The sequence below is a fragment of the Petaurus breviceps genome, unplaced genomic scaffold (genome assembly GCF_028583685.1).
Source record: "Petaurus breviceps papuanus isolate PSGF00001 unplaced genomic scaffold, PetGlider_PUasm1.0 178, whole genome shotgun sequence".
NCBI lineage: Eukaryota > Metazoa > Chordata > Mammalia > Diprotodontia > Petauridae > Petaurus > Petaurus breviceps.
In genome coordinates this window covers 6,427,892-6,451,830 of record NW_027185777.1, presented here as the reverse complement: position 1 = coordinate 6,451,830, position 23,939 = coordinate 6,427,892, and the positions used below count along the sequence as shown (strand labels likewise).

Genomic DNA, 23,939 nt, shown 5'->3' with positions numbered 1-23,939 from the left:
AACTTCCTTATTCAAAATTGCCAAACAGTGCATGCAAAAGGAAGTCTCTAAGTATTGAGGAGAAGCTTGAAATAATAAAGCATTTTGAAAGAAATGACAGAACTTGTGATATCTCATGAGCAATGACAGAAAGGAATCTACATTAAGGAACATAAGACACAAAAGAAATATCTATTGCTGATCACTGTATGCATAAGCATGTCCTTTTAAAAATTCTATAGATGGGGGCAGTTAAGTGGCACAGTGAATAGAGACTGGCCCTGAAGTCAGGAAGACCTGTGTTCAAATCCAGCCTCAGACACTTGACATACTGTGTGACCTTGGGCAAGTCATTTAACCCTAATTGCCTTGTCTTCCTCCCCTCCAAAAAAAAAAATTTCTATAGATGAAGTCAATGTATGTACTAAGCCTAATTCTGCTTTCTCTGCTTTACATTATTTTGTATTTTTTCATGTTTTCTTAGATTTCCCATATGTATTATTATTAATCACTATTAATGACTATTTAGCAATTACATTGACTTATATTTCAATGCTTCACTGGATCTATGATTTCATCTATGGAAGCTGAATATTACAACTGTAGTTCAATTGGTAAACTATTCAAACCCTCTCATTTTCTTCACCTCTTTTACTCCAGTCTATAATAAAGTGACCTTTCTCTTCAACAAAGTCAACCCTTCTCATTGTACCCATGATACTATGATCCCCTCTCTTTTCATTTGGTAGATGACCTCATCAATCTTTAATCTCTCCCTTTCTCCTGCCTCTTAGCTACATACCAACATGCTCAAGTCTTTCCCATTCTTTTTTTTTTTAAGCAATTGGGGTTAAGTAACTTGCTCAAGGTTACATGGCCAGGTGTTTCTGGGTGGGTGCTAAGTGTCTGAGCCCGGGGATTCGATCTCCAGGTCTTCTCAACACTGGAGCCGGTGCTCTTACTCGCTGTGCTACCTGGCTGCCCCAAGTCTTTCCCATTCTTAAAAACAACTTCACTTGTACTTGACCTCAACCTAAACTGTAAAGCAATAATAATCAAGACAGTTGGGTACTGGATAAAAAATAGAAAGGCTGATCAGTGGAACTGATTAAGTACACATAATATAGAAGCAAACAAGCATAGTAGTCTACTCTGTGATAAGAATAAATAATTCAATTATTGGAGCAAGAATTCACTATTCAACAAAAACTGTTGGGAAAACTGAAAAGCAGTCTAGATGAAACTAGGTATTGGTCAACTTCTTACTCTGTACATGAAAATAAGCTCCAAATGAGTACATGACTTAGACATAAAAGGTGATAGTGTAAATGGGTTAGAGGAGCAAGTAAAAAATTACCTGTTACATTTATGGCTAGGGGAAGAATTAGATAGAGACAGAAAGGATCACAGAAGTTAAAATGGACGATTTTGATGATCTAAAATGAAAAAGGTTTTGCTCAAACAAAGCAACTCAGTTTAAATTAGAAGTTAAGCAGGCAAATGGGGAAAAATCTTGGCAGCAGATTTCTCTAAGATCTTTTTTCTAAGATATAAGGGGAAATTATTCAAATTTATAAGATTAAGATCCATTCTCCAATTGATAAGTGGTCAAAGGGTATGAGTAGGCAGTTTTCAGAGGAATAAGCCTAAATTATCAATAACTATATGAAATTCACATCACTAAAAATTAGAGAAATACAAATTAAAGTGACTTGGATGTTCTGCCTTATACCCATTAGAATGACAAAACGGACCAAAAAAAGAAAGAAAGAAAGAAAGAAAATTATAAATGCTGGAAGAATTGTGGGAAAACAGGTGTGCTAATGCACTGTTGGTAGAATTGTGAACTGTTGTAGCCATTTAGGAAAGAAACCTGGAATTATGATCAAAAAGTTCTTAAGCTTTGAATACCTTTTAATTCAGTGATACCACTACTAGTACTATACCCCCAAAAGATCAAAAATGGAGGAAAAGAACATGAAAGTACAAAATATTGGTAGCATCTTTTTTTGTGGTAGCAAAGAATTGAAAACCGAAGGGATGCCCAGCACTAGAGGAAAGGCTGAGTAAGTTACGGTATGTGAATGTAATAGTATACTACTGTGCTATAAGAAATGATGGAATATTTTCAGAGAAAGCTAGGATGGTTTCTGGGAGCTGATGCAGAGTAAAATGAATAGGACCAGGAGAACAATTTATATAATAACAACAATATTGTAAAGATAAATGGGCAGCTAGATGGCACAGTGTATAGAGCAAGAAGAGCTGAATTCAAATCCAACTTAAGATACTTACTGACTGCATGAATTTGGGCAAGTCACTTAACCTTATTTGTCTCAGTTTCCTCATCTGCAAAATGAGCTGGAGAAGGAAATGGCAAACTATTCCACTATCTTTTCAAAGAAAACTCCAAATGGGGTCACAAAGAATCGGACATGACAAAGAGTCAACAACAACAGGATAAACAACTTAGGCTTAGGAACTCTCATCAACATAATGACCAACCAGAATTCCAGAGGACTCATGAGAAAATATGTTACCGGCCTCCTGATAGGAGGGATAACCTTAAAATGCAAGCTGACTTTTTTTTCCTATATGGACAATGTCAGAATTTGTTTTGCTTGACTATACAAGTCTGTAACACAGATCTTGTTTTTCTTGCTTTCTCAATGGTGAAAAGGAGGACAGAGGAGGAAGAGAAAGAAAGTGGACATTTATGAAAATAAAATTTAATTAAATTTAAAAAATCTTCACTTAAAATTTTCATAAAATATATGGAACTCAATATATTAAGATATAATCAAGACACATAGATAAAATTATAAAATGTTCCTTGAAAGAAATAATGATTTCGTTTTAGACCAAGGTATCAGATCCACATGCAGCTTACAACACTTCCCTGATCCAAGCCAGATCAAAAATGTAATTGAGGAAGATTTAACAAAAAAAAAGTAAAAATACAATAAAACATATATAATGTTAATATATGGATTTCTAAGTCAAAATGTACCTGAAGAGATCCTTATGTATGGTTTAGTGGTCTCTGTTTCTATTAGAGTTTGATAACAATGATTTAGAAAACTGGAGGTATATTCAGTGGCTATAGTTAGGCCTTATCAATGTAAACAAAATGATGATTACTTAGATTCGTTTTCAAATTTTGGGCTACTATGCAAACCAAACTACCAAAGAGGTGCTTTGTAGAGTTGAAAATGAATCATTACAAAATTAATTTAAAGGAATAAAAGATCTAGATCCTCATGAGAAATAATATTTTAAAAGCAGGAAGGAAGGATAAATAGCACCTCCAGACATCAACTTATTGCTTTATGGCATAAAGCTATATTCATTAAAAATATTTGGGGTTGGCTAAAAAAAAAAAAAACAAAACAGAATTAGCAGAACAAACTAGGTAAGGATTAATTAGAATTAAATGAATTTAAGACTCCAGTTTTCCATAAACCAGAGAACCCAGATTTCCTGGGGGAAGAATTCCCTTTTGACAAGAACTTCTGGGAAAGCTGTAAAGCAATTTGGCAGGAATTAGATTTAGAAGATCTTAAATTATACAGTACATTAGGGTAAAAATTGATATGCTAGTTCACACTGTTAAAAAAATAGAAGAGAACCAGATCAGGTACCTTTCATAGGAAAGGTAAATGGGTAAATTCTTAACTAAACAAGAAGTGACGGCAGTCACAAAAATTAAAATAGATTATTTTGATTACAATAAATTGAAAAGTTTTTGCACTAACACAATCAATGCAATAGGAAAAGAAAGGAAATGAGCACCTAGTACAATGCTGAACATGAATCTCTTCTTCAACATTCCTAATATATAGTTCATTCAGCCTGTGTGGCGACTTCCAATGAAAGGAGACTCATTACCTACTGTGGTAATCATTCCACATTTGGATAGTTCTAATTGTTAAAAAAAAGTTTTCCCTTACATCAAGTCTAAATCTGTCTCTTTATGATTTTTAACCATTCCCCTAGTTCCCTTGACCTTTGGGCCAAGTGGAAAAAGTAAAATTTACACAAATTGGCTGTTCAAAAACTGATGTTCCCCTTAGATCTTCTCTTCACCAGGTTAAATATCTTATATGGTACATGTTGCTTCTTCCTATATAATGTCCTTGAGGTTTGGGACTTTTTTTTTTTTAATATGTCTGCATCCCTAGTACCTCACACGGTGCTTGACACATAAAAGACAATCAATAGATCCTTATTGATTGATAGATATGACATGATCGAAGAGCCCTTCACCATCCAAGTAACCTGCTTCTGGATGTTCTACAGCTTTGTAGATGTCATTCCTAAAATGTGGGCCCAGAACTGAAAACAATACTTTAGACATTGGATTTTGTACTATCATCTTCCTCCTTTACTATATTATGCTTCTCTGAACACAATCTAAAGTCATATTTTCTTTTTGGCTGCCATATCACAGTATTGACACATATTGAGCTTTCAGTCCACTAAACACCTCCCCCCCCCGCCGATATTTTTCAGATGAATCTGTTATTTGGTCACAACTTCTCCATACTATACCTCTATAGTTGATTTTTTGAACTGATATATAATAATCTATATTTATCCATATTAACTTTAATTTTCTTAGATTCCAGATTATCAAGATATTTTTGAATATGAACTCTGTCATCTAATCTTTCATCTATTTCTCTCTGTTGGTAGCATCTGCAAATCTGATAAGCATCCCTCCTATCCCTTTATGCAAATTATTAATAAAAATGTTAGGTTGATATTGACACATTAATTATCATCTTTGGGTTCTAGTCATTTAACAAATTTGAAATCTACCCAATTGTGCTGTCTAATTCACTTTTTGTCCCCTACTATAATATAACAAAAATAACCACTAACATTTACTTAGTACTTTAAAATTAGCAAAACACTTTACATATATTATCCCACTAATCACTAAGTTCCCTATGCATTCACATTTTACTCTCTAGACAGCTCCCTCTTTTCCTTTTATTCTGAATTGTTTGTGTCTCTGTAATTTCATTCTTGAATGCTTCTCATTCTTCTTGGGTTAACTTCCCCTGTGAAATCTAAGGCATAGAATCGTCCTTATTCTTTTTATGAAACCTCTGAAATCTGATGTTCCCAAATCTAGAGTGTATGTTACACAATATCTGGTTTTCTTCTCCTCTATTACTAAATCTTTTTTTTAAATAATTTTTTGTTTTTTCATCACAATCATTTTAATCCATCACTGATCTTCCAGTGAAACCAAATTGATAATTATTTTGTGACAAAGCAAAACAATTAAGGAAAAATATTTACAAATTCCAAGATGTGACAGTCACTCTCTCCAAGTTTCCCATCATTTTTACTTTAGCAACCAGCTCTTTCTTGTTTGTAAGATGCAGGTCTAGAATATCACTTCATCACTTTCTCCACTTTTTGAAGGATAAAGTGATCATTAAGGGAAACTAAGAACTTATTATTTTGACAGAGAGAGAACTCCAGCAAATATCCACATAATTGAAGTCCTCCATAATTATTGTACCTTTGTTCTGGCTTTTGTCACCTATTTCCTGCATTTCTTATCTATTCCCTCCTTCTGTCCAGGTAGTGTTTCTTTTTTTTTCTTTTTTTCTTCTTTTAGGAGGGCAATTGGGGTTAAGTGACTTGCTCAAAGTCACATGGCTAGTAAGTGTTAAGTGTCTGAGGGCAGATTTGAACTCAGGTCCTACTGACTTCAGGGCCAGTGCTCTATTCACTGTGCCACCAGGTAGTGTTTCTATAAACAACATTGAGTGTTTCTCTCTCCACTAATTTTTATGCAAATTTTCTCTAATTATTTCCCCTATAGATTTTCTTTTTCTTGCATATCTTACCTTCATACAATTAAATTCTGCCTCCTTTTATCTGTTCTACTCCTTTTTAATAAAGTTAGCCTGGAGTGAAAGGGCCTGGGTTCACATTCTTCCTATCACATGTTACTTGTGGGACTTTGAGCAAGTCTTTTATCCTTTCTAGACCTCAGTTTCTTTCACTGTAAAATTAGGTTTTTGGGGACTAGATGCCCTCAAAGCCCCTTCCAACTCCAGATGCATCATACTCTGATCCTTTAGTAATGAGGCACAACCCACCAAGTCTCATTGATACCTTTGAGGTTACATTTACATCCTTGTGTTTAAATCTCAAGTTCACCTTGTTTACTATTCATACTTTATGTATTTGGGGATAGCCATCCAAAATCATGAGTTTTATTGCTCACTCTTTTCTTGGACTTTGCTTCCTGTGTATCACTAGGCACCTCTATTACTCTTCTTTCCATATTTTCTACATATTTCTATATTGTCTTGAGAGGAATTGATGGCTTAAAATGCAATGGATGACCTTGATGTCTTTGATGTCTAACCAAGCTCTAAGCACTCCACAGCACCTGCTTCAGTTGACTTCATGGCCATTGGAACAAATTGTTCACATTTTCTCATTTCACCAGGGGAAGTTCACCCCCAAACACCTCCCTAACTCACCTACAGGTTTGAGACCCCTTGGATCTGGTTTAGCCATCTGCAGAAAGGGTTAACTGAGGTATGGCCAATGCACATGCTATAGCTTCTTGGAGCTACAGGTGAGATCAGGTAGACACCAAAGGTGGAAAGCAGCCCTGAAAAGGGTTCAGAGGTCCTCACACCAGAGTTACTAGTCTTCCCTGAACATATCCAACACCCCAAGGGTGAGCCTATTATATGAGTAGGGAAACAGGAATCCACTTAAATGTCCTTAGAAGTCACCAGGAAGCTGAATACAAGGCTTAAACCTTAGTCTTCTGGATCAATAAAATTCTGGAGGCAGTTTTGTCACCTTTTACTGGAAACTAACTTAACTTTCATGGAGGAATGGGTTAGGATTGTTATGTTAAAATTATTTATTTGAAATAAAAAGAAACTGAGGGCTAAGAATTTGATTTCATTTGCAAGGCTTGTATTTACATATTACACTAGGTCTTCTGATTCCTCAAATGTCAGAGACTAGGAGTAATTTACAGAGCTGATTTTTATAACAAAAGTGAGAAAATTTTTAAAAATTACAGAAACCAAGGGGCGGCTAGGTGGCGCAGTGAGTAAAGCGCTGGACCTGGAGTCAGGAGGACCTGAGTTTGGTTCCTGCCTCAGACGCTTAACATCCACACAAAAAACTAGCTGTGTAAACTTAGGCAAGTTACTTAACCCCAATTGCCTTCTAAAAGGCCAAAAAAAAAATAATTGCAGAAACTTATTTTGAACATAATTCAATTAGACAAGACAGGTCATCTGACTGGTTAGTTTTTCCCAGGCTTTCTTAATCTTCCCTAGAAGTCCTGTCTTGCTTCTATTATACTTTGCAACCTGAAACATTACTTTAAAGGGATCCACAGATTAACTGACATGATTTCTCAGCTTCTGGAATTCCAGGAGAAAAGGTAATTATGGTAAAAGGGAACTAGTGGATGGTGGTTGATAAGCCAATAGTAGATCCCATCTTCCCAGCTTCTCGAAGGGGAAACTGAATCTTTGGGTAACTCTCCTTTCCCCAAAGGCTAGAAAGGAGAATTTAGCCTTTAAAAAATAGTCTTGTAGGGGCGGCCAGGTAGCACAGTGAGTAAGAGCACCGGCCCCAGTGTCAGGATCACCTGGGGATCGAATCCGGGCTCAGACACTTAGCACCCACCCAGAAACACCTGGCCGTGTAACCTTGAGCAAGTTACTTAACCCCAATTGCTTTAAAAAAAAAAATAAAAACGAGTCTTACAATCTTGATTATTTTTATTCCTACAAAGATACATGTCTTACTCTAAATAATCTTCTACTAAATGATAAAGTCTTATCAATCTACCTGTTCACTAAATCTATAGGTAACTATCTATGTTAGTCTGGCTTAGCTGTTAGGACTAATTTTTGCTAAAGAAAGGAGCTTAATCCTATAACCAAACTAAACATAAATCAAAGTACTCAGTACTAACTGATTTCCATTTCAATTCTCCACTTTGATCCAAAGAAAATAATTTCCTTATGGATCACTTGAGCAGAGAATCAAACTTCTTCAGGTGGTCTCTAGGTTTAACAACCAGTGTCTCTAAAAGATCTGACTGAGTGTGACTGTAAAGTCAGAGCAACTTGCTCCATTTCCACTAACAAATCTTTTTTTTTCTTTTTGGAGGGGAGAGGGCAGGGCAATTGGGCTTAAGTGACTTGTCCAAGGTCACAAGGCTAATAAGTGTGTCAAATGTCTGAGGCTGGATTTGAGCTCAGGTCCTCCTACCTCCAGGGCTGGTGCTCTATTCACTGTGCCACCTAGCCACCCCACCACTAACAAATCATTAGAAGTCTGGATAGCAGTGGAAAGAGAAACAGTAGTTTCTGCCTTAAGTAAAGGGATTCTTTTTTTTTTAAAGCAATCGGGGTTAAGTAACTTGCTCAAGGTTACACGACCAGTTATTTCTGGGTGTGGTGCTGAGTATCTGAGCCTGGATTTGATCCAGGTCATCCCGACACTGGAGCCGGCGCTCTTACTCGCTTAGCCACCTGGCCGCCCCTAAGTAAAGGGGATTCTTTAATCAAAATATCATTGCAGTCCTATTCTGACTCCTTTTGCTACATCCATTCCTACTATGAGATATTTTTTAGGCTACATGAGGGGCAATTTCTCCTATTAACTTTGGTGATAACATATTAATTATTATTATTACTTTTAATACAAAACTATGTGAATAGAAACAAGCACCATGATTTGGGGTCCTTAGATGGACTTGGGTGACAGAGCTAACATCTGTGGATCCCAACAAGCAACTTATGTAATATCTGATTATGCAGTCTAGGTGCAGCATTATTCATTAACCAGTTATCATATGAGAGGGCTGTGTATGGGCTATTGTACTACAGTTTCAAAAAGTAAGCAGGCTGTCATTAAAGCCTTATTATCTATGGCCAGTTCACTGACAACATTTTCAGGAGTCAGTTCCTTTTGACACAGAAATAATGGCACATGGGAAAAAGAGAACAAAGTCCTTCATTGTTGAGTTCCACTGATTACTAGAAATCCTTGTTATAAATGAAAAAGTTCAAAGATCTATTCTGTACTCCATGTTATGGAGTTCTTTCAGCCTGCTTTGTAACAGATTCTTGTTTCTGGAACAAGCCATGTTCTTAGGACAGCTCTGAAGAAGTTTCTTCCTTCCAGATTTTCTCCTAAGGTTCTAAAAGCATGTAGGAAAACTTAATACAAATGAAATATAACTATAACTACTAATGGTAATAATTTTAAAATCTCAACTTTCATTAGGGTTATTAACTGCTAAGATTTCCATTTTCAGGTCCAATATTATCAGTGTTCATGCTTTAATTTATGTTTGACAACAAGGGAAGAAAGATCTTGAAATAATTTGCAGATGTTTTTTTTGTTTGCTCAAAATTCCTGTTTTTCAATATACTAATTTTTATAATTTAATCTTTTGTAGTCTGAGAACCCTCTCTTAGGTGTGTATGCACTTAATTTACTCCTATACTTTTCTATAATGCTATATTCTTGTTTAATTCTGTCTCCAAAAATTCTTACCCTAACTTATTATAACATTACTTATTATAGTTCTACCAACATACATCACATTATAAAGGAATTTTTAAAAGAGAAATGCCTGTTTTACATTTAAAAAAACTTTTTTTTCCTCTAAAAACTTTTCTCTTCCCCAGGGATAACCTTGTAGTAAAGGCTTTTTTCCCCCTAAAAAACAAAAACAAAAGAGAAAAAGAGAAAAAAAAACCTTTATTCCCAACTAATGAGGAAGATGACTTCTAATAAAAAAACTTTTCCTTCTTCAAAGTGGTGGCTTTCAACTTTATTTTATTTATTTTATTTCAAACTTGAAATAATCTTAGAAATTTTTACTTAATTTTTGCAGAGTAAAAGACTTTGGTGGTTTTGGTGCTTTCTTTCTCAAAGTAAAGGCTTACCTTAACTGGGAAGAGTTTGGGTTCCAGACTGAAGAGAGTCTGGGCCTCCAAGGCAGTCCTCTGAGATCTTCTCAGTCCCTTGGTGATTGAAGAGCTCTCAGAGAAATTCCTTCCAGAAGACTACTTATAAAAGTCTGGTGTCACTCTCTCAGGTCCCATCTGGGTGCCAACTATTAGGATTAATTATCTGAAATAACAAGAAACTAAGTACTGACCATTTAGGATTTAATTAATAAAGCTAGTATTTGCATATCAAACTAGGTCATCTGACTCCTCAGATGTCAGGGAGGAGGAGTGATTTACAGAGCCGATTTTTTTTAGGTAAAGAGTTATTATTTTTTAGGTTATGTATATACAGCCATATTAAACATATTTCCATATTAGTCATGTTGTGAAAGAACAATCAGAACACAAGGGAAAAATTATGAGAAAGAGAAAACAAAAAAAAGTGAAAATAATTTACTTTGATCTGCATTCAGACTCCATAGTTCTTTCTCTGGATGTGGATAGCATTTTCCATCGTAAGTCTTATTTTTTTTTTTGGCCTTTTGGAGGGCAATTGGGTAACTTGCCCAAGGTTACACGGCTAATTTTTTTTTTGTGTGAGTGTTAAGTGTCTGAGGCCAGAACCGAACTCGGGTCCTCCTGACTCAGGGGCTGGTGCTTTACTCACTATGCCACCTAGCCGCCCCCATCATGAGTTTTGAAATTGTCTTGCATGATTGTATTACTAAGAAGAGCTCAGTCTATCATAGTTGATCATCACACAATGTTGTTACTATTGTGTACAATGTTCTCCTAGTTCTGCTTACTTCACTCAGCATCAGTTCACTCCTGTTCATCATTTTTTATAGCACAATAGTATTCCATTACATTCATATACCACACTTGTTCAGCCATTCCCCAACTGATGAGTATACCCTCCATTTCCAATTCTTTGCCACCACAAAAAGAGCTGCAGGGCTGATTTTTATAACAGAAGAGAGAAATTTTAAAAATTACAAAAACTTGTTTTGAACGTAATTCAATTGAACAGGACAGGTCATCAGATTAGTTAGCTTCTTCCAGGCTTTCTTAATCCTACCCTAGAAGTCCTTGCCTTGCTTCTGTTATATTTTGCAACCAGAAATATTACTTTAAAGGGTCTACAGATTAACTGACATCATTTTTCAGCTTCAGGGAGTCCAGAAGAAAAGGGAACTGTGACTGGGAAAAGGAACTTATGGATGGTGGTTGATAAGCTAGCAGTAGACCCTATCCTCTCAGCTGCTAGAAGGGGAAACTGAATCTTTGGCTAACTGCCCCCAAAAACCCTCTCAGACACCCCCCAATTCCCACCTGCTTTCTCCAAATGCTAGAAAGGTGGACTTAGCCTTCAAAAAAAGTCTTATAATCCTTATGATTATTTTTATTCCTACAAAGATACATCCTACTCTAAATTATCTGCTACTAAATACCGTAATAAAGTCTTATCTATCTATCGATCTGTTCACTTAATCTATAGATAACCTAGACTTAAGAGACTATGTTACTCTGACTTAGCTGTTAGGGCCAACTTTTCCTAAAGAAAAGAGCTTAATCCTATAATCAAACTAAAAACAAATCAAAGTAATCACTACTAAGTGATTTCCCTTTCAGTTAGACTGACTTGGCACAAATTTCATTGGGCTATTGCTCTCACCCTACCAAATAAACATATATTTTAGCTATTCTTTACATTTGCATATATCATCCCTGGACAAGAATCCCTCATCACAAAATTTAAAGCCATTGTACAGAAATCCAAAGTCAGCTACAATATAGAAAGATGCCGGAATTCATAGCTAATTATTGTCCTTTTCAGAAACTCTTGCCTTGTGACGAAAATACTATAAGGAACCTAAGGTCTGCAGTATTTTTTCATGATATTTTGTAAGCCCTAGGAAATGTTTCCAAGGTTCTTGTGGTAGAATTGTTTGTTTTCAGAAGTGAACAGTAGCTGTCAGGTCTAAGAAGTCTCAAAGGGTTTTCTGCAATGTCCTAGGCACATGCCCCAGTAAAACAGTGTGCCTTTCTATCACTGTCAAGTTGGCAAATAACTGCCCTTCTACTGTGGAAGTCCTTGAGCACTTTGTCATTATGCTTATAATGCAACATTGGGTATTTCAGTTAGTTATTTATGTTTGCATTTTATTTCTCTACTAGACAGTAAGTTAATGGCCACTCAATAGTATTAAACTGAGAAAATACATTATCATAATATTTTCAAAATCAGGTTCTTGAAAAATTGTTTAAAATCAGCTTTCAGTAAATTTGTTCTGATGTTTCATTTCTGAACTAAATTTCACACAGGTATAAATTACAATTCTGATATGTCATCACAATTTGATAATTTGAAGTGGCCATTTTTATTGAAGAGAGTTAAACTAATTTCCTTTTCTTTTTAAAAAAAATTACTGGAACATTTTGGATTGTGAAAACATATTACTTTTTTCAAAAAGCAGGAATATATTTCTATAATTTTACATATCCTGAATCCTTTGAGAAGAGAGTTGGGAGATACTGTGTATAGTGAGTACCAAATAACAATACAAGAAAAATTATGAACTTGACTCTTATTTTGTTAGGAAACAACTAAATGCTAATATGGGAATCATTTCTAGATAAGCCATGAATATGTATTTTAAATAACTATATGGTATGGCCACTCAATGGGCATTGCCTCACTCACTTGGAAAGACCTTAGCTTAAAAAAGCCAAGGTCTCCTACTGTATCTTGGGCCATCTCCAGTTTTCCTGATCCATATCTGGTTAATGGACTTAGATGGCTCTGGAGGAAAAAGTGAGGTTGGTTACTTTGCACAACCTTCACTCACGCAAATTCAACTCAGTTGCAAGTCATATCATCATGTTCCTGATGTCATGGTCCTCTTCGAGAACAAAAGTCAAACCACACTGACTTGTTGAAGCAGAGATAAAAATTAAAACATTAAAATGAAATGAGAAACTGCAGTATGTAATCTAGGCAATTGCTAACACTAAAAAAGAGGAGAGATATAAAAATAACAAATGTTGACAGAGAATATCATAATTTTCCAAAGAAATCTAACTAATGTAAATAAATCACTATAACAAAGAGACTTTAGAGCAGAGAAACTTTCCTCAGCCAACAAACAGGAGACAAAACTTTTGCATTTCACAGAGTCCTCTGCTCCTTTGATGTTGCCAGCCTATGTTACTTTTCTCTTGCTAATCAGAGAGAGATGGCAACCCCTGGTTTATAATATAAATGCATTTTTAAAATGTTTACATGAGGGAATGGTAGTGATGAAATCTTAATAAAGCTGCCCCCAAGCCCAATATTCTAACTTCATTATAGGCCTGGCCCTGCAGAACAGCAGGCCCATTGCACCTACCTAGCCCCCACTGCCCCCCAAAAATGTCCTAACTTCTTTGTATATGACTCACTGCTCACTGGAACAACATGTGTGTCCCTGAACTTTTAGTTCCCACAGAAACAGCAGGTGTGTCCATGTGATGAAAACCCAGATACTGCTTCTACCTGGTCACCGTCCAGCACAGAAACAGGTGTGTTCTTGTATTCAATCACAATCACATCATCCATCTAACCCAAGACAGGACCACAATACCTAACTATCTGTCTTAACCAGACAGGACTACAATAGCTAGCCAGTTGGAGGGCAGAATGACAAGAATGTTTAACCACTGAACCATAGATGGGACCCCTCCTCCATTACCTAATCCCTTAAGAAACTCCTCCTGCCTTTTTAATATTAATGATATTCCTCTATTCTATGTAAATTTCTGTTATGTGATTGCATCAATACCTTATAAAAATCCATCTTGCTTTCTCTAAAGTTGCCTGTTTGTCTTGGAACTTAGCCTGCTTCATGAGAGGCATCAATCTCAATAAATGCCTATGCTTAGATTAGAGGTGGTCTGACTGAATTCTTTGAGATGGTTCTACCACAACACATCATGAAACCCTAACAGTTTTTAGGTGGGCAGAGCCCCCACCTCAACAGCTTTTTGGCATCCCTGGGTGTAAACAGCAAGAGTAGAAGATTATGGACAATGTCACTTTATAAAACATTATTAGTCATTAAGGGAAGAACAAGTTTATAAAAAGATTAGTGAGAGACTCAAGTAATCACTTAAAAATGAAACTGGACATAGGACAACAGAGAAGAAATGAAGATATATAATGATTTTTATAATTAACTTTTTCTCACCATTGATGGCAATAAAGCCACCACATTAACATCATAGCTCTGGATGTCATAGGAAGAAGTAAAAAGCTCGTAGAAAAAAAATGAGAAAAACAGCTACACCAGACTATATGCAGAGGAGGTCCAAATTTGAGACAATGCTCAATGCTTCTTTCTTGAAAGAAGGAAAGACCTAAAAGTTTTAAAAAAAAACAAACAAAACCTTTAACTCTTTCATTACCAAAAAAAAAGGTTACTGAAAAATTATTCTGCTAATGCATCCTCTTACTTTCCCATATCTACACATTTTTTATAAGACTAATCCATACACATATTGAGGGCATTATTAGATGATTTGAGAAAGTAACAAGGATACTTTTAAAAGTAATATTCTACTGCAGATTACATCTTTACAGTCAATCAATTAAGTAAAGGGAATACAAGATTCTTCTGCACTTAGATTTTTTTTTTTTGATTTTTTGGAGGGGGAAGGCAGGGCAATTGCGGTTAAATGACTTGCCCAAGGTCACATGGCTAGTGTTAAGTGTCTGAGGCTGGATTTGAACTCAGGTTCTCCTGATTCCAGGGCCAGTGCTCTATTCACTGCACCACCTACCTGCTCTGCACTTAGATTTTAAAAAGCATTTAACTCTGCAGAGTGTGTATCTCCTGCATGTGACAAAACCTTACAAAATTCCTTTAAAAATGTAACAACAGAAAATGTTATTTGATGACCCTTTAATTATTAAGAAGAAATAAAATAGGGTGCATGCCTGTTGAGGGTGTTTGCTATGATCATTCAAGTTGTCCAACTCAGAGTCCAGATTGAAAAGGGATTCCCTATAGATGGAGAGGTCCCTTAGATGTTCCTCTTTGCTGATGATGTGCTGATTACATCAAACTCTAGAATATTGTAGAGCCTACTGAATGAGATCCACACTTTGTTTTTATTTGGGGGGAGGAATTATAAATGACTTTAATACGCAGAAAAGAACAACAGGGAAGAAAGAGTCATTGACAAGCAGTACAACTTTAAAATTATTATATATTTAATTTAATTATTTTAAGTTAATTAACAATTTAAATATTATATATTTAAAATAAAAGCAAGAAGTATATAACAGGGATATAAAGTGTTTGTTTTATACAACTCTCTTCCTGTTCTACAACACATGGGAACACTTTTTATTTGGTATCTGTTAAATTTGTGAATATGTGTGTGCATTATGTATATGTATGTATATACACATATATGTATGTCTGTATATGTGTAGGTGTGTGTATATATATGTGTGGGTACATGTGGTGTGTGTCTTTGTGTATATACACACACACATATTCTTTGCATACATATTCTTTTTTCCAATTTATTTTTTTAGTTTTCAACATTCATTTCCACCAGATTTTGAGTTACAAATTTTTCTCCCCATCTTTCCTCTACCCCACCCCAAAATAGCAAGCCTACTGAATACCCCTTCCCCCAATCTGTTCTCTCTTATATCCTCCCTCCTCCCCCGCCCCAACTTTCTAGTAGGGCAAGATGGATTTCTATACCCCAGTGTCTGTATATCTTATTTCCCAGGTTCATGTAAAAAGAATTAAAAAAAAAACACTTACTTCTAAAACTTTGAGTTCCAGATTTTTTCCCTTCTTCCCCACTCATGCACCCCCACTGGGAAAATAAGCAATTCAATATAGGTTGTACATGCGTAGTTATGCAAAACATTTCCATAGTAGTTATATTGTGAAAGACTAACTATAATTCCCTCCATCCTATCCTGCCCCCCACTTATTCTGTTTTATCCTTTGACCCTGTCCCTTTTCAATAGCATTTGCTTCTAACTGCCCTCTCCCCCAGTCTGCCCTGCCTTCTATCATCCCCCTTCTTATCCCTTTCCCACCTACTTTCCTGTAGGGTAAGACACCCAATTGAGTGTGTATGTTGTTCCCTCCTTAAGCCAAATTCAATGAGAGTAAGGCTGACCCATTCCCTTTCACCTTCCTGCTCTTCCCATCCATTGTAACAGTTTTCTCTTGCCTCTTTTATATGAGATAATCTACCCTAATCTGTCTCTCCCTTTACTTTCTCCCAATATATTCCTCTTTCACCTCTTATTTTTATATATTTTAGGTATCATCCCTTCATATTCAACTCTTCCTGTGCCCTCTGTCTATGTATACATGTACATACATATGCACACATTCACATATATATTTATACACACATAAACCCTCCTATACATACATATAGATGTATGTATACATATACATATACATACATACATATATATACATATATATATATACACACATACCCTTCAACTCTCCTCATACAGAGAAAAGTCTTATGAGTTATAATGATCATTTTTTCATGTAGGAATGTAAATAGTTAAACTTTAATAAGCTCTTTATGATTTCTTTTTCCTGTTTACCTTCTCATGCTTCTTGTATTTGAAAGTCAAATTTTCTGTTCAGCTCTGTTTTTTTCATCAAGAATGCTTGAAAATCCACTATTTCATTAAATGACCATATTTTCCACTAAAGCATCATACTCGGTTTGGCTGGATAAGTGAGTCTTGGTTTTAATCATAGATCCTTTGACCTCTGGAATATCATATTACAAACACTTTAATCCCTTAATGTAGAAGCTGTTGGGTCTTGTGTTATCCTGATTGTGTTTCCACAGCACTCAAATTGTTTCTTCCTGGCTGCTTGTAATATTTTCTCCTTGACCTGGGAACTCTGGAATTTCACTATAATATTCCTAGGAGTTTTCTTTTGGGGATCTTTTTGAAGATGCGATCAGTGAATTCTTTAAATTTCTATTTTGCCCTCTGGTTCTAGACTATCAGGGCAATTTTCCTCGAGAATTTCTTTTTGTTGTTGTTTATGGTTTTTTTTTATGATTTTATGTTTGCTTTTAGTTTACAACATTCATTTCCACAAGATTTTGAGTTACAAATTTTCTCCCAATCTTTCCCCTACCCACCACCCCAGAACAGCAATCCCACTGAATACCCACTCCCCCAATCTACTCTCTCTTATATCCTCTCCCTTTCCCCCTCCAACTTTCCAGTAGGGCAAGATGGATTTCCATACCTCCCTGCCTGTATATCGTATTTCCCAGTGCATGTAAAAAATAATAATAATTTTTAAAAAACATTTGATTTTAAAGATTTGAATTCCAGAGGCGGCCAGGTGGCTCAGTGAGTAAGAGAGCTGGCCCCAGAGTCGGGAGACCTGGGATCGAATCCGGGCTCAGATACTTAGCACCACACCCAGAAATAACTGGCCGTGTAACCTTGAGCAAGTTACTTAACCCCAATTGCTTAAAAAAAAAACCTTTGAAATCCAGATTCTTTCCCTTCTTCCCTTGTCACCTACTCTCACTGGAAAGATAAGCAATTCAATATAGGTTGTACATATGTAGTTACACAAAACATTTCCATTGATACTGTGCCCTCTATGTATACCTGTACACATATATACACACACTCACATATGTATTGATACACACATATACCATTCTATAGACATATATGTATGTATCATATTTATACATTTATATTCCCTTCAACTATCCTCATACTAAGAAAAGTTTCATAAGTTACAATGATCATTTTTCCATGTAGAAATGCAATAGTTCAACTTTGATAAGTTCCTTATGATTTTTTATTCCTGCTTACATTCTCATGTTTCTCTTGCTTCTTGTATCTGAATGTCAAATTTTCTATTTAACTCTGGTTTTTTCATCAAGAATGTTTGAAAGTCCTCAATTTCATTGAATATCCATATTTTTCCCTGAAACATGATACTCACTTTTGCTGGGTAGATGATTCTTGGTTTTAATCCCAGCTCCTTGGACCCCTGGAATATCATATTCCAACCCTTCGATCCCTCAATGGAGAAGCTGCTAGATCTTGTGTTATCCGGTTGTGTTTGCACAACATTCAAATTGTTTCTTCTTGGCTGCTTGTAATACTTTCTCCTTGATCTTGGAACTCTGGAACCTGGCTATTATATTCCTAGGAGTTTTCTTTTTGGTATTTTTTCAAGAGGTGATCAGTGAATTCTTTCAGTTTCTATTTTGCCCTCTGGTTCTAAATATAAGAGAAATTTTCCTTGAGAATTTCTTGAAGGATGATTTCTAGGTTTTTTGTTTTTTTTTTGATCATGGCTTTCAGGTAGTCCAAAAATTTTTAAATGATCTCTCCTGGATCTATTTTCCAGGTCAGTGGTTCTTCCAATGAGAATTCACAGTGCCTTCTATTTTTTCATTTGTTTGGATCTGTTTAATAGTATCTATTTCTCATAAATTTATTAGCTTCCATTTGCTCCAATCTAATTCTGAAGGAATTATTCTCTTCAATGAAGAGAAACATTTCCCCTGAAACATGATACTCAGTTTTGCTGGTAGGTGACTCTTGGTTTTAATCCTAGCTCCTTTGCCCTCCAGAATATCATATTCCAAGGCCTTCGATCCCTCAGTGTAGAAGCTGCCAGATCCTGGGTTATCCTGATTGTGTTCCCACAATATTCAAATTGTTTCTTCCTGGCTGCTTGTAATATTCTCTCCTTAATCTGGAAATTCCAGAACCTGGCTATAATATTCCTAGGAGTTTTCTTTTGGGGATCTTTTTCAGGAGGTGATCAGTGGATTCTTTCAACCTCTATTTTGCCCTCTAGTACTAAAACATCAGGGCAGTTTTCTTTGAGAACTTCCTGGAGGATGATTTCTAGGTTCTTACTTTGGTCATGGCTTTCAGGTAGTCCAATAATTTTAAAATTATCTCTCCTGGATCTATTTTCCATGTCAGTGGTTTTTCCCATGAGATATTTCACATTGCCTTCTATTCTTTCATTTGTTTGGATCTGTTTAACAGCATCTTGATTTCTCATAAAGTCATTAGCTTCCATTTGCTCCAATCTAATTCTGAAGCAATGATTCTCCTCAGTGAGCTTTTGAGATTCTTTTTTCCATCTGGCAAATTTGACTTTTTAAGGCATTCTTCTCCTCATTGCCTTTTTGAGCCTCCTTTGCCATTTGAGTCAGTCTGTTTTTTAAGGTATTATTTTCTTCAGTCAGGCTGTTGACTCTCATTTCATAATTTTCTTGCATTGTTCTCATTTCTCTTCCCAATTTTTCCTCCACTTCTCTTATCTGTTTCTTAAGGTCCTCTATGGCCTGTAACCAGCTTGTATTTTCTTTTGAAGCTTTTGGTGCAGTTCTGACTTCACTGTTTTCCTGCTGTTCCATGCCTTGCTCCTTCTTATCCCCAAAATAGGAGTGTAATGTTGGAATCTTCTGTCTGCTTTGTTTCCTTTGCCTGCTCATTTTGCCACTCAATGATTTGACTTTTGGGCTTTTTGCCACAGTAGGACTCTGCCACCAGACAGGGGAGTTTTCGTCCCAAATGCTGGGGTTTTCTCAGCTGCTGGAGGTATTAGATGGGTGCCCTCTCTGAGGTCTCCACACACTCTGGCAAGCTGGACACACACCCCAGGACCTCTACCCTAGACTGCAATCCAGATCCAAGCAGGTTAAAGCAAGGGCGATTACCCCGCAGACTGGTGCTTGGTCCCCCTACACTCTGCAGGACAGGAGCTGAAGCCACCACGTGGCGCTGGTAGGCTGTGCTGGTGTCTCAGCGGTTTCTCACCCCAGGGGTAAAAGCCACGCACTCCCACTTACTGGGTCCCAAAGTCCAGACTGCACTGTCCTCTCACCTTGTCCTTCGCATCTATGTATTGATAAATCTGGAAACGGCCACAGCTGCTGCTGATCTGGAGTCCCTCTGGCTTTTGGCTGGTCAGGCCTGCCCTGGGGCTAAAGCCTTGGCGTGGTGCTGGGCTCGGCTCCCAGAGTGCTGCGCTGGCCGATTCCTGCCGGCCTGCTGGGCTGTCCTCAGCGGGAGGTTAGCTTCTCTGTGTCATTTTGTGGGTTCTGCAGCTCCAAAGTTTGTTTAGAGTCCCCTTTTTACATGGATTGGAGAGGGTGGAAGCCGGAGCAGCGGGAAGGTCCTGCTTCTACTCCACCATCTTGGCTCCGCCCCCCCCCATGTTGTTCGAGTTAGTCTATTTTTAAGGTGTTATTTTCTTCAGTCAGGCTGTTGACTCACTTTTCATGATTTTCTTACATCATTCTCATTTTTCTTCCCAATTTTTACTCCACTTCTCTTACTTGGTTTCCAAAATCCTTCTTCAGTTCCTCCATGGCCTATAACCAGTTCATATTTTTCTTGGAAGCTTTTGGTGCAGGAGTTCTGACTTTGTTGTCTTTCTCCCACTCCAAGCCTTGATTTTTTTTTGTCTCTAAAATAGGAATCTAAAGTTGGATTGTTGTGCTTGCTTTGCTTGCTCATGTTGCCACTCAATTACTTGACTTTTGAGCATTTTGCCACAATAGAACTCTACTTCCAGTGAGGAGAGCTTTGTCCCAAATCACTGGGGTTTTCACAGCTGCCTGAGCTATTAGTTGGGTGCCCTCTCTGAAGCCTCCACCGGCTCTGGCACCTGGTCACACACCCCAGAACCTCCACCCAAGACCAAGCATGTTAAAACCAGAGCAATTACCCTCAGACTGGTTGCTTGGTCCCCCTACAATCTGCAGACCAGGAGCTCTAAGAAGCAGCTGTGTGGTGGAGGCTGCATGGCTGCGGTGCCTCCACAGCTTCTTGCCTTCTTGCCCTGGGGTCAAAGGCCTGACCACACTCACAGTCTCCCTGTTCTCGCAAAGTCCACACTGACCTTTTACTTTGCCTTTGGCATTTATGTGTTGATAATTCTGGAAACCACCACTGCTGCTGGTGATCCACTCTCCCAAAGTCTGCTGCAGCTGCTGGTCAGGGCCACCCTGGAGCTAAAACCATGGGCTCAGATGGGCCTGGACTTGGCTCCCAGGGTGCTTTGATGGACCTTTCCTGCTGGTCTGCCAGACTCCCTTTAGTGGGAGATTTGTTTCTCTCTGTCACTTTGTGGGTTCTGTAGCTCTAAAATTTGTTTAGAGTCATATGGTATTTTATAGGTATTTGAGGTGGTTATGGGGGAGCTCACGGAGTTTTCCTGTTTCTACGCTGCCATCTTGGCTCTGCCCCCCAAGAATTTCTTGAAGGATGATTTCTAGGATCTTTTTTTGATCATAGCTTTCAGGTAGTCCAATAATTTTTAAATTTTCTCTCCCGTATCTATTTTCCAGGTCAGTGGTTTTTCCCATGAGATATTACACATTGCCTTCTATTTTTTCATTTGTTTGGATCTGTTTTATAGTATTTTGATTTCTCATAAAGTCATTAGCTTCCATTTGCTCCAATCTAATTTTGAAGGAATTATTCTCTTCAGTGATTTTTTGAAGTTCCTTTTCCATGTGGCAAATTTGGCTTTTTAAGGCATTCTTCTCCTCATTGGCTTTTTGGGCCTCTTTGGCTGTTAGGGTTAGTCTATTTTTTAAGGTGTATATTTTCTTCAGAATTTTCTTGGGTCTCCTTTAGCAAGCTGTTGACTTGCTTTTCATTATTTTCTTGCATCATTCTCATTTCTCTTCCCAATTTTTCTTCTACTTCTCTTAATTTTCAAATCCTTCTTGAGATCCTCCATGGCCTGTAACCAATTCGTAGTTTTCTTGGATGCTTTTGATTGTCTTCCTCCTATTCCATGCTTTGATTTTTTTTGTCCCCTGAAAAAGCATTCTATGGTCTGTTTGTGCTTCCTCTGCTTGCTCATATTGCCTGCCAATTACTTGAATTTTGAGGTCTTTGCCATAGTAGAACTCTGCTTCCAGATTACAGAGAGCTTTGTCCCAAGTTACTGGGGTTTTCACAGCTGCTGGAGCTATTAGGAGGGTGCCCTCTCTGCAGCTCCCACAAGCTTTGGCACACTGGCCACACACCCCAGGACCACCACCTAAGACCGTGATCCAGAGCCAAACAGGTTAAAGCAAGAGCAATTAATTACTCTCTGAATGATTGCTTGAATCCCCTATGCTCTACAGGCCAGGAGCTCTGGATGCAGCAATGAGGCATCGGCTGCAGTCATTGCGCCTCTGCCACCTCTCACCCTGGGGCAGAGGCCGGACCACACTCTTCTCCACTAGTTCCAACCAAATTCCTGACTGACCTTTTACTTTCTTTTTTTTGGTTTTTGGAGGGCAGTTAGAGTTAAATGACTCACCCAAAGTCACAAGGCTAGTAATTGTGTCAAGTGTCTGAGGCCAAATTTGAACTCAGGTCCTCCAATTCATTGCACCACCTAGCCACTCCTGACCTTTTACTTTCTTTTTGGTGTTAAGTCTGGAAACTGCCACAGTGGCTGGTGATTCACTCTCCTGAAGTATGCTCCAGCCACCGCTGGTGGGGGCCACCCTGGGGCCAGAACTACGTGGCTCACTTGGGACTGTCCTTGGCTCCCAGCCCATTGTGATAGTCCCTTCCTGCTGGCCTGCTGGGCTGCCTTCCATGAGAGACTTGTTTCTCTCTGTCCCACTTTGTGGGTTCTGTAGCTCTAAAATTTGTTTAGAGTCATTTTTTTACATTTATTTGAGGTGGTGGGAGCCAGAGCTACATGGAGGTCCTATTTTTCCTCCACCATCTTGGATCCACCCCCTCATGAGATCCATATTTATTCAACATAATCTGACCTACTTACCTACTCTGGAAAATCCAAGTGGATGAAAGAATGTTAAGAATCCCAATATACAGCTGGATAGATCTATATAGTTAGTCCATGGCACATATACTTTAGTAGACAGTACAAATGGACAAAAAGCTGGGCTCAGCATTGAGCAGAAGGAGAGGCAGACTGGAATGCCTTTGGTAAATTGTGAATATCTTTAATAATCTAAGCTACTTTTTAAGACAAAGTCCTGTCTTTTTAATAATAGTATTATTCTGGCAATCCTCTATCGCTTTGAAATGTGGGACCACAGACATAGATCTGGAAGGAACCTCAAATGCCATCTGTTCTTCAGAGGAGAAAACTGAGGCCTAGAGAGATTAAATGATTTACATATAGATATATAGATAATAAGTGTTCTTAAGGATTCAAAGAGTAAGGGGCAGGACCTGAAACATGGCCCTTTAAATCCAGAGCAAGTGCCCTTTCCATTGTATCAAGCTTCCACAAGAATTAAAGTTAAGCTATCTGTTTGGGCTGCTTCTTCAAGGGAAAGGATTCCACAAATAAGTGATAACATTCTAGGCAGGGTGATGGTCAGTCAGGGAATTGTATTTATTTGTGCCATATGTGAAATAAAGAGATGAGGCCAATTTTGTGACACCAGAGAGCACAGGAAATGAACAACATAGCCAAAAATATGGGACCAGGTTTTAAAATGGAACAATTCTTGGTGGACATGAACAGGATGTGATAACAATAAAGATTTAGAACTATATGAGAAGAGTAGTGAGGATTGCAATAATAGAGATAAATGACTGGAGAGAATTCAGAGGTAATCATTCAACAGCTTCACTTATGTTCATGTAAGGTCTGGAGCACTAGCAGAGGAAGGCAAAGCCCATAGTATGTTTATTGACCTCTCCATCTCCACTCCACCTACGGCATGGCAGATCACAAAGGGGGAAGGATTTCTGGGACCTATGAAGGTGGGGCAATCATGGCTTGGATGGACACTGAGTATTGAAGGGAATGATTTATTTCTGACAACTTAGGTCCAATGAGATATCAAGGTTCTGATACATTTTATTCTGACAGGACAGATACTTGGTAACAAGCAATGGAACAAGGTACATTGCTAGCTAAGAAAAATAGTAATAGATTGCATCTATGTTCC

At 37.5% G+C, this 23,939-nt stretch overlaps 1 protein-coding gene across 3 annotated transcripts in view; it reads right to left on the bottom strand.

The window, feature by feature from the left end:
• The window catches only part of OLAH (oleoyl-ACP hydrolase), a 92,684-nt gene that overhangs the window by 42,080 nt on the left and 26,665 nt on the right, over window positions 1–23,939 (bottom strand). The window contains exons 1-2 of one of the 3 annotated variants that reach the window (XM_069086234.1): window positions 14,180–14,339; window positions 9,948–10,134 (exon numbers count right to left, since the gene is read on the bottom strand). The exons of 1 other annotated variant lie outside the window; for it this stretch is intronic. The gene's annotated coding sequence lies outside the window, so the exon portion shown is untranslated. Of the gene's footprint in view, window positions 1–9,947; window positions 10,135–14,179; window positions 14,340–23,939 lie in introns of those variants that run through there. One more of the 3 variants, XM_069086233.1, reaches the window with a different exon arrangement.